This window comes from Papio anubis, chromosome 4, assembly GCF_008728515.1.
Source record: "Papio anubis isolate 15944 chromosome 4, Panubis1.0, whole genome shotgun sequence".
Taxonomy (NCBI): domain Eukaryota; kingdom Metazoa; phylum Chordata; class Mammalia; order Primates; family Cercopithecidae; genus Papio; species Papio anubis.
In genome coordinates, this window is record NC_044979.1 from 95,139,059 (window position 1) to 95,151,145 (window position 12,087).

Below are 12,087 nucleotides of genomic sequence, written 5' to 3' on the forward strand. Positions count from 1 at the left end.
GCGCAAAGAAACTAAAAATCTTGAAAAAAAAGTGGAAGAATTGACGGCTAGACTAATTAATGCAGAGAAGGTCATAAACGAAATGAAAGAGATGAAAACCATGACACGAGAAATACGTGACAAATGCACAAGCTTCAGTAACCGACTCGATCAACTGGAAGAAAGAGTATCAGCGATTGAGGATCAAATGAATGAAATGAAGCGAGAAGAGAAACCAAAAGAAAAAAGAAGAAAAAGAAATGAACAAAGCCTGCAAGAAGTATGGGATTATGTAAAAAGACCAAATCTCCGTCTGATTGGGGTGCCTGAAAGTGAGGGGGAAAATGGAACCAAGTTGGAAAACACTCTTCAGGATATCATCCAGGAGAACTTCCCCAACCTAGTAGGGCAGGCCAACATTCAAATCCAGGAAATACAGAGAACGCCACAAAGATACTCCTCGAGAAGAGCAACTCCAAGACACATAATTGCCAGATTCACCAAAGTTGAAATGAAGGAAAAAATCTTAAGGGCAGCCAGAGAGAAAGGTCGGGTTACCCACAAAGGGAAGCCCATCAGACTCACAGCAGATCTCTCGGCAGAAACTCTCCAAGCCAGAAGAGAGTGGGGGCCAATATTCAACATTCTTAAAGAAAAGAATTTTAAACCCAGAATTTCATATCCAGCTAAACTAAGTTTCATAAGTGAAGGAGAAATAAAATCCTTTACAGATAAGCAAATGCTTAGAGATTTTGTCACCACTAGGCCTGCCTTACAAGAGACCCTGAAGGAAGCACTCAACATGGAAAGGAACAACCGGTACCAGCCATTGCAAAAACATGCCAAAATGTAAAGACCATCGAGGCTAGGAAGAAACTGCATCAACTAACGAGCAAAATAACCAGTTAATATCATAATGGCAGGATCAAGTTCACACATAACAATCTTAACCTTAAATGTAAATGGACTAAATGCTCCAATTAAGAGACACAGACTGGCAAACTGGATAAAGAGTCAAGACCCATCAGTCTGCTGTATTCAGGAGACCCATCTCACACGCAGAGACATACATAGGCTCAAAATAAAGGGATGGAGGAAGATTTACCAAGCAAATGGAGAACAAAAAAAAGCAGGGGTTGCAATACTAGTCTCTGATAAAACAGACTTTAAACCATCAAAGATCAAAAGAGACAAAGAAGGCCATTACATAATGGTCAAGGGATCAATTCAACAGGAAGAGCTAACTATCCTAAATATATATGCACCCAATACAGGAGCACCCAGATTCATAAAGCAAGTCCTTAGAGACTTACAAAGAGACTTAGACTCCCATACAATAATAATGGGAGACTTCAACACTCCACTGTCAACATTAGACAGATCAACGAGACAGAAAGTTAACAAGGATATCCAGGAATTGAACTCATCTCTGCAGCAAGCAGACCTAATAGACATCTATAGAACTCTCCACCCCAAATCAACAGAATATACATTCTTCTCAGCACCACATCGTACTTACTCCAAAATTGACCATATAATTGGAAGTAAAGCACTCCTCAGCAAATGTACAAGAACAGAAATTATAACAAACTGTCTCTCAGACCACAGTGCAATCAAACTAGAACTCAGGACTAAGAAACTCAATCAAAACCGCTCAACTACATGGAAACTGAACAACCTGCTCCTGAATGACTACTGGGTACATAACGAAATGAAGGCAGAAATAAAGATGTTCTTTGAAACCAATGAGAACAAAGATACAACATACCAGAATCTCTGGGACACATTTAAAGCAGTGTGTAGAGGGAAATTTATAGCACTAAATGCCCACAAGAGAAAGCAGGAAAGATCTAAAATTGACACTCTAACATCGCAATTAAAAGAACTAGAGAAGCAAGAGCAAACACATTCGAAAGCTAGCAGAAGGCAAGAAATAACTAAGATCAGAGCAGAACTGAAGGAGATAGAGACACAAAAAACCCTCCAAAAAATCAATGAATCCAGGAGTTGGTTTTTTGAAAAGATCAACAAAATTGACAGACCACTAGCAAGACTAATAAAGAAGAAAAGAGAGAAGAATCAAATCGACGCAATTAAAAATGATAAAGGGGATATCACTACCGACCCCACAGAAATACAAACTACCATCAGAGAATACTATAAACACCTCTACGCAAATAAACTGGAAAACCTAGAAGAAATGGATAATTTCCTGGACACTTACACTCTTCCAAGACTAAACCAGGAAGAAGTTGAATCCCTGAATAGACCAATAGTAGGCTCTGAAATTGAGGCAATAATTAATAGCCTACCAACCAAAAAAAGTCCAGGACCAGATGGATTCACAGCTGAATTCTACCAGAGGTACAAGGAGGAGTTGGTACCATTCCTTCTGAAACTATTCCAATCAATAGAAAAAGAGGGAATCCTCCCTAACTCATTTTATGAGGCCAACATCATCCTGATACCAAAGCCTGGCAGAGACACAACAAAAAAAGAGAATTTTAGACCAATATCCCTGATGAACATCAATGCAAAAATCCTCAATAAAATACTGGCAAACCGGATTCAGCAACACATCAAAAAGCTTATCCACCATGATCAAGTGGGCTTCATCCCTGGGATGCAAGGCTGGTTCAACATTCGCAAATCAATAAACATAATCCAGCATATAAACAGAACCAAAGACAAGAACCACATGATTATCTCAATAGATGCAGAAAAGGCTTTTGACAAAATTCAACAGCCCTTCATGCTAAAAACGCTCAATAAATTCGGTATTGATGGAACGTACCTCAAAATAATAAGAGCTATTTATGACAAACCCACAGCCAATATCATACTGAATGGGCAAAAACTGGAAAAATTCCCTTTGAAAAATGGCACAAGACAGGGATGCCCTCTCTCACCACTCCTATTCAACATAGTGTTGGAAGTTCTGGCTAGGGCAATTAGGCAAGAGAAAGAAATCAGGGGTATTCAGTTAGGAAAAGAAGAAGTCAAATTGTCCCTGTTTGCAGATGACATGATTGTATATTTAGAAAACCCCATTGTCTCAGCCCAAAATCTCCTTAAGCTGATAAGCAACTTCAGCAAAGTCTCAGGATACAAAATTAATGTGCAAAAATCACAAGCATTCTTATACACCAATAACAGACAAACACAGAGCCAAATCATGAATGAACTTCCATTCACAATTGCTTCAAAGAGAATCAAATACCTAGGAATCCAACTTACAAGGGATGTAAAGGACCTCTTCAAGGAGAACTACAAACCACTGCTCAGTGAAATAAAAGAGGACACAAACAAATGGAAGAACATACCATGCTCATGGATAGGAAGAATCAATATCGTGAAAATGGCCATACTGCCCAAGGTAATTTATAGATTCAATGCCATCCCCATCAAGCTACCAATGAGTTTCTTCACAGAATTGGAAAAAACTGCTTTAAAGTTCATATGGAACCAAAAAAGAGCCCGCATCTCCAAGACAATCCTAAGTCAAAAGAACAAAGCTGGAGGCATCACGCTACCTGACTTCAAACTATACTACAAGGCTACAGTAACCAAAACAGCATGGTACTGGTACCAAAACAGAGATATAGACCAATGGAACAGAACAGAGTCCTCAGAAATAATACCACACATCTACAGCCATCTGATCTTTGACAAACCTGAGAGAAACAAGAAATGGGGAAAGGATTCCCTATTTAATAAATGGTGCTGGGAAAATTGGCTAGCCATAAGTAGAAAGCTGAAACTGGATCCTTTCCTTACTCCTTATACGAAAATTAATTCAAGATGGATTAGAGACTTAAATGTTAGACCTAATACCATAAAAATCCTAGAGGAAAACCTAGGTAGTACCATTCAGGACATAGGCATGGGCAAAGACTTCATGTCTAAAACACCAAAAGCAACGGCAGCAAAAGCTAAAATTGACAAATGGGATCTAATTAAACTAAAGAGCTTCTGCACAGCAAAAGAAACTACCATCAGAGTGAACAGGCAACCTACAGAATGGGAGAAAATTTTTGCAATCTACTCATCTGACAAAGGGCTAATATCCAGAACCTACAAAGAACTCAAACAAATTTACAAGAAAAAAACAAAGAACCCCATCAAAAAGTGGGCAAAGGATATGAACAGACATTTCTCAAAAGAAGACATTCATACAGCCAACAGACATATGAAAAAATGCTCATCATCACTGGCCATCAGAGAAATGCAAATCAAAACCACAATGAGATACCATCTCACACCAGTTAGAATGGCGATCATTAAAAAGTCAGGAAACAACAGGTGCTGGAGAGGATGTGGAGAAATAGGAACACTTTTACACTGTTGGTGGGATTGTAAACTAGTTCAACCATTATGGAAAACAGTATGGCGATTCCTCAAGGATCTAGAACTAGATGTACCATATGACCCAGCCATCCCATTACTGGGGATATACCCAAAGGATTATAAATTATGCTGCTATAAAGACACATGCACACGTATGTTTATTGCAGCACTATTCACAATAGCAAAGACTTGGAATCAACCCAAATGTCCATCAGTGACAGATTGGATTAAGAAAATGTGGCACATATACACCATGGAATACTATGCAGCCATAAAAAAGGATGAGTTTGCGTTCTTTGTAGGGACATGGATGCAGCTGGAAACCATCATTCTTAGCAAACTATCACAAGAACAGAAAACCAAACACCGCATGTTCTCACTCATAGGTGGGAACTGAACAATGAGATCACTTGGACTCAGGAAGGGGAACATCACACACCGGGGCCTATCATGGGGAGGGGGGAGGGAGGAGGGATTGCATTGGGAGTTATACCTGATGTAAATGACGAGTTGATGGGTGCAGCAGACCAACATGGCACAAGTATACATATGTAACAAACCTGCACGTTATGCACATGTACCCTACAACTTAAAGTATAATAATAATAAATAAATTAAAAATTAAAAAAAAAAAAAAAAAAAAAAAAAAAGAATGGCAATTCTTAAACTGTTAAGTCTGAGTTAGCATGGCAGCTTCATCACTTCCCCAGTGTGCCAGGTCCTTCTCTCCTCATGCTCTGCCATCCTCAAGTGTGTGGCTTCCATCCTCAGTGGTGCCACAAACCCCAGCTGGCTGCCAGTGGAGCTTCTGCCACTCCATCCCGGTTCCAGGCAGGAAAAAGAGAAAAAGCAAAGGGCAAAAGGGCAGTCCTCCTATCTGAGTCAGGTCTCTTTACAGAAGATTTCCCAGAAGTCCCACCCAACTGACTTCCACTTGACCCATTAATCACATCTATGGAAGCTGGACAATGTAGTCTCTTATAGGTACATTTTCCCCTGAAAAGAACCAAAGTTCTGTTACTAAAAATGAAGGAGAGAATGGGTATTGAGTAGACCAACAGCAATCTCTGCAAGACTGGACAAAAAAGAGGCCTACAGATGCAGTTGAGAAGGAATGACCAGTAAACTAGAAGAACCAATGGTGGGGAGATTGTGGCTGTTTCCTAAAGGGCAGTTCCCTGCCTTCCTACGAACTCAAAAGGTAGTTGGATTTTAATATAGCCCCTGCTGTGTAGAAGGCCAAGAGTAAAGACGTTAGCTCTCCACTTCCAAGGTATTCTGCTGGAGAACCAACTTGGGTGGAGGGGGGAACTGCTTCAGCTGACAGGATCCCTTAGAAAATCACATACCTTGCCTGTATTCTCTTGTATCTAATATAGGCCTTGGTGCTAACCTGCTTGATCAAGTTTAGCATAATGAGTAGGAAGCTATCAGAATCTTCAGGCAGGATATCTACAAAAGGAATCTGGCATGTACGGCCCACATTTTGTTTTATAATGGTAAAAGACTCTCTGAATCTTTTATTAAGACAGGGTCTCACTCTGTTGCCCAGGCTGGAGTACAGTGGCACAATCATAGCTTACTATAAACCTTAACTCCTAGGCTCAAATGATGCTCCTGCCTCAGCCTCTCAAGTAGCTAGGGCTACAGGCACATGCCACCATGCATGGCTAATTTTATAAGAAATTTTCTGTAGAGATGGGGTCTTGCCATATTGTCCAGGCTTGTCTCAAACTCCTGCCTCAAGTAATCCTTCCTTCTCAGCCCAAAGCACTGGGATTACAGACATAAGACAACATGCTCAGGCTAACTGAATTTTTCCCTGACCTTGAGGTATAACACAAAAAAACGCTCCTTCATTCTTATTTTGAGAGATACCAGGTTGGGGGGGGGGGTGAAATGGGCTGGCCCTGTCACTTCCCACTAAGCACTGGTTCTTTAAATATCTTAACCTAGTCTAACTCAGGAGACTCATAAATTAAAAATCTCTCCCATAGGTCTCTTCCTGTACCATCTCTAACCTGTGCACTCAACATACAGTGTTTGTCTGGCATAGTGATTTTCTGTTATCACTATCACATATGCCCCATTCAAGAATTATAGGAGGGGCCAGGAGCAGTGGCTCACACTTGTAATCCCAGCGTTTTGGGAGGCCAAGGCAGGTGGGTCACCTGAGGTCAGGAGTTCAAGACCAGCCTGGCCAACATGCGAAACTCCATCTCTACTAAAAATACAAAAATTAGCCAGGCATGGTAGTGTGCCTGTAATCCCAGCTACTCGGGAGGCTGAGACAAGAGAATCGCTTGAACCCAGGAGGTGGAGGTTGCAGCGAGCCGAGACTGCACCACTGCACCGTAGCGTGGGCAACAGAGCAAGACTCCATCTCAAAAAAACATATATATATATTATAGGAGGTGCTAAACTCTAACAACGTAACTACTGAACATTGCTCAACACAAGTTAGCAATGCATTGTGACAGGATGAGAGGCAGAACTAGTTCTTCATAGGTAAGGGCCCTCCAGGTGGCATCCTGCTATGACCTGGATCGAACATCCTAATAAATCCTCCTGGGAGATGGAACAGTGGAGGCTTGCAGCCAACCACTTAAACATTTCCCACTCTAAGCTGCCTCTAATGCACATATTCACATCTCAATTTGTTTCTCTTCTTGTTAAGATTCAGGAGAAATTGACTAGCGCTGGCATTATACCAGTAAATGGGATATTAAAAACTATGCCTTTCTTAGATTACTAGAGAAACTAGGCACACTTAGAAGGTGAGAGTGTAGGCCGGGCGCGGTGGCTCAAGCCTGTAATCCCAGCACTTTGGGAGGCCAAGACGGGCGGATCACGAGGTCAGGAGATCGAGACCATCCTGGCTAACACGGTGACCCGTCTCTACTAAAAAATACAAAAAACTAGCCAGGCGAGGTGGCAGATGCCTGTAGTCCCAGCTACTCGGGAGGCTGAGGCAGGAGAATGGCGCAAACCCGGGAGGCGGAGCTTGCAGTGAGCTGAGATCCGGCCACTGCACTCCAGCCTGGGAGACAGCGCAAGACTCCGTCTCAAAAAAAAAAAAAAAAAAGATGAGAGTGTATACGTATCAGTGTATACATACCTTTTGACTACAAGCCTTGCCCCCCGCCTTAGAAAAAGCTTTCAAGGTAAATGAAGTTAGTGGAGGTTGAACTTAATTGATTCTTGGTCCAGGTCACTAAAAGTGCATGAGACATCACTTGATGAGTTAATGGTTAGAATTAAGGGCCAGAGTCAGGAATACATATCCCTAATTCCAGGCACTTCTCTCCCACTAAACCATCCTGTTCACTTCACTTGGAAGAATCATCTCAGTGGGCATCCTCTCTCCCCCAGGCAATATGTCCAATTGTTAAACAATTTGATAAATTGTTGCCCATCTAGTTCAAGAATAGCTAATCTTTGAGTGTTTACTGACTGCTAGGCAACATGCCAATTACATTCTCTTGTTTAATCCTTAAAACCACCCTAAGGGCTGAAATAATTAGTGCCAGTTTACAGATAAGGAAACAAAAGTACAGAAAGGTTAATGTGCCTAAGGTTCCATTATGCAGTGTCAGTGGAGGTCTCAGATCCTTGGGCTGTCTTCCTTTAACATTCACCAGTAAAAAGGTGTAGAAGTTCTCATCTTACTGACAACACAACTGTCCCAACTCAGTGTAGATGACTTAGAAAATCTTAAAGATTTCTCCTGCCATCCCCAAATTGCAAAGATGTGTCCTTCCAACTTTTATGGGAGAGGGAGGCAGAGGACAAGGGGGTTGGGAATGGGTGTTAGAATGACTGTGTTGGGGTGTAGTATGTACAGCGAGTGTTCTCATGTGATTGACTATTCTGAAATATATCTGAATTAAGAACAACATTCAAAGTGAAGGACAGGGGACAACAGAAATCTTCCTCGTAGTCAGGAAGTAGAGAATTCGTATCTCTGGACGCACGACACATGCCCAATTCAGGTAGAGACAACTATAATTTCATTAAACTGAATTAGAAAATTTAATTTCCAGAATTTACTTATATCATTTAAATGTGGCTCCCCATGCAAAGTTCCTGTGCTAAAAAGAAAGTAGACATGTAGTCCTTCCAACTTTTATGGGAGAGGGAGGCAGAGGACAAGGGGGTTGGGAATTGGTGTTAGAATGACCGTGTTGGGGTGTAGTATGTAGAGCGACTGTTCTGATGTGATTGACCATTCTGAAACATATCTGAATGAAGAACAACATTCAAAGTGAAGGATAGGGAACAACAGAAATCTTCCTCGTAGTCAGGAAGTAGAGAATTTGTATCTGAAATGGGAGGCAAGGCCATCTGCTATAAGAAAGGCAGTGGGGATGAGGTAAGAATCATGAGGAGCACGATGAACATCTAAAATAACAATGAAGACTGGGATAAGAATGGATACATAAAAGGACAGCTGCACAAGGTTTCTGCTGGTTCAACTGAATCAGAGATGGTAAGTTTACAGTGGTGCTGACAGATGGCAGTGTGACTTTCTCCTACGGTGTTCAGATCAGGTATGGAAGCAGAGAAAGATGGCTGGGCTGTTCTCAGGCTGTTTGCAGAACAGATGACACAAAAGGAAACACAAGTGACAAAGGTAGAGGATGCAGGCAATGCAGTGATTGAAAAGATACACTGAGAGGCTGGCTGAGGAAGGCAGGCTGAAGAGTATGATCAGGACCTGGGGGTTTTGATGAGTTCAAGGAGATACAGCAGAAATAAGAATGAGACGTGGAACAGTATGAGGTTGTGATCAAAGATTGGTGTTTTGAGATTTCTAATTTCAGAGGTGGAGTAGTTCTGGAGTACTGATAAGTCTAAATTATAATGATGGGAAAGCCCTCAGAAGAGTTAAAATCAAGTAAAAAATTGAGGCTACAGTGGCATTAAGTATAGGTCTTTTGATTGTACACAGCTATTACCAGGGTAACTTTTAAAAATAAAAAAGGGTTGGGGTAGAGATCATAAGCCAGGCGAAGTGCTCAGTGAATGTAATGGTCTAGAAGTACACAGATGACAGCAAAAGGTCCAAAGGTCTGTGCAGATGTCAGAACACTACACAAGTAGTTCCGCCTGTGAGAGAAGAGTGATTTGAAAGATGCCAAGACTACATGGCCTCTTTTGTGGACCATGTGGAAGCAGTGTCTATTTGTGAGGGCCTGGAGAAAGCCCAGTTTCTATTAACAAAGTGTGTATGTTCTGTCAAGAGGCTAAAAGAGATGACCCAGTTTATGTGGAGTTTCAGAAGACACCGAGGAAGGGCTGGTGTCAGTACATCTGGTACTGCTAACAAGGTAGTGTACCTGTGTGACCTTTAGCAGTAACAACCTCTGAGCCTGTCCCCAGTGCCTTACAAGGTGCTGAGAATGAATTGAGATGTGAATGCACTTTATAACCACAAAGCAATTTAAGTTCAGGGACTAGAATTTAGGCAAAATGTCATGCTGAAGTATGTGGGTTATCAACATATTATTACAGCTACACATACATAAGGATTTTTATGATGTCTGTTTCATTCTATGTGAATGTGAAACTAACTTAAACCGAAGGAAGTGAGAAAATAAGAGCAGTCAAGCATGTCAGATGTCACACAGATTGAGTCAATTGAGAATAGAAAACATCGACTTACAGGTTATTGCTAATCTTGGAAGTAGTGATTTTTCACTATGTGACTTTCAAGGAATTTGACATAGATATGAACAAATTTTTCTGTGCTTGCCAGTTACAGGCCTTCTTCACACATCATTCAATGAATCTTTTGAGGTGCTTATTCCCATTCTCCACAAATACGGGGTTGTGTTAATCACAGATTGGCAAAGCAAAGCTCTAAACACAGGACTGAGAAACTGTAAAATGCCACACTAAATATTTTAGGCTTTGTCACAACCACTAACCTCTAATGTTGTAGCCCAAAGCAACCCTAAACAATACACTAATGAATGTGACTGTGATCCAATAGTTTTTTTTTTTTTTTGAGACAATCTTGCTCTGTCACCCAGGCTGGAGTGCAGTGGCCTGATCTTGGCTCATTGCAACCTCTGCCTCCCAGGTTCCAGCGATTCTCCTGCCTCAGTCTCCCAAGAAGCTGGATTTCAGGTGCCCACCACTACCCCCAGCTAATTTTTGTATTTTAGTAGAGACGGGCTTTCACCATGTTGGTCAGGCTGGTCTCAAACTCCTGACCTCGTGATCTGCCTGCCCCGGCATCCCAAAGTGCTGGGATTACAGGTGTGAGCCACTGCACCTGGCCCAATAAAGTTTTCTTTAAAAAACAGGCATCTGGTCAGACTGGGTCCACGGGCTGTTTATTGACACACACTAAACACAATTTTCTCCTAATCCTAGACCCAGCGCTTTCTGCATTACAGTAGTCCAGCGGTCCTTTCTTAAAACTACACTGTTCAAGCTACAGACATATTTAAATGTTTACATTTAAAATGTTAAATTTAACATGTTTAAATCTTCATAGACACATACAACCTACACATTTACTCTTTGAGAAATAGACGCAGTAAATTTACTTAGCTTTCTGTGGGAAATGATAGCCTGAGGGTATGATGTTTTCAAATACCCCAAACTCCAACTAAGATAACCTGGAACCTAGTAAATGGATATCCAGTATTTTGTACTAAACTCTAAGGATATGAACACCAGGACAATGGTTATTCTGAGGCACAGAAAATACAGCCAAAGCAGCAGCTCAGTATGTACCCCGGCAGTGCCTAGAAGAGACTAATGTGGGAGACAAAGTTTCTGGTCAGGTGTATTTGTATACTCGGTCAGGCATATGCCTTGGATTACATAGCTCTCACCCCCAACTTGGCAACATCTTACTGGTTTTCAGAATATTCTGGTAAGATGACGGATTGCCAAAAGAGCTCATGAATGAATATCTTCCATTCTAAGAAAACTAATTTTTTTTTTTTGAGATGGAGTTTTACTATTGTTGCCCATGCTGGAGTGCGATGGTACGCAGGTTCAAGCGATTCTCCTGCCTCAGCCTCCCAAATAGCTGCAATTACAGGTGCCTGCCACCACATCCAGCTAGTTTTTATATTTTTGGTGGAGATGGGGTTTCACCATGTTGGTCAGGCTGGTCTCAAACTCCTGACTTCAGGTGATCTGCCTGCCTCGGTCTCCCAAAGTGCTGGGATTGCAGGCATGAGCCACCACACGCAGACCACATTGTTTTTTCCTTTTTAAGAGATGGAGTTTGCTTTACTCTGTTGCCCAGGCTGGAGTGTAGTAGCACACTCATAGCTACACTGCAGTCTCAAACTTCTGGGCACAAGCAGTCCTCCTGCCTCAGAGTGGCTGGGACTACAGGTGTGCACCACGACACCCAGTTATTTAGTTTACTCTTGCCCAAGTTTAAATGATATTAAACAATCTGAGACTAGTCAGCCAACTGTCCTTAGTACGACCTCCTTCTTGACAGCCATGTGGATTCTATCACACCTTTTATAATTTACAGCAATCTTCAGTGGTTAAAGCAAAAATGTGTATCTATAAAAGAATCTGAGAAAAATGCAGGAAAAGGATGACAAAAGGTACATCCCTAGCTACCACCAGAATGTTACCTATCTAAAATGAACTGCCAACTTACGAACAGGTAAAACATACGGTAAAATTATAAAGGTGAGCACAACAGGAACTGGAATCTGTTCTGAAGGACAATATAACGTACTTGCAAGAATTCTAGATTTTTTTGTTTTTGGAGACAGT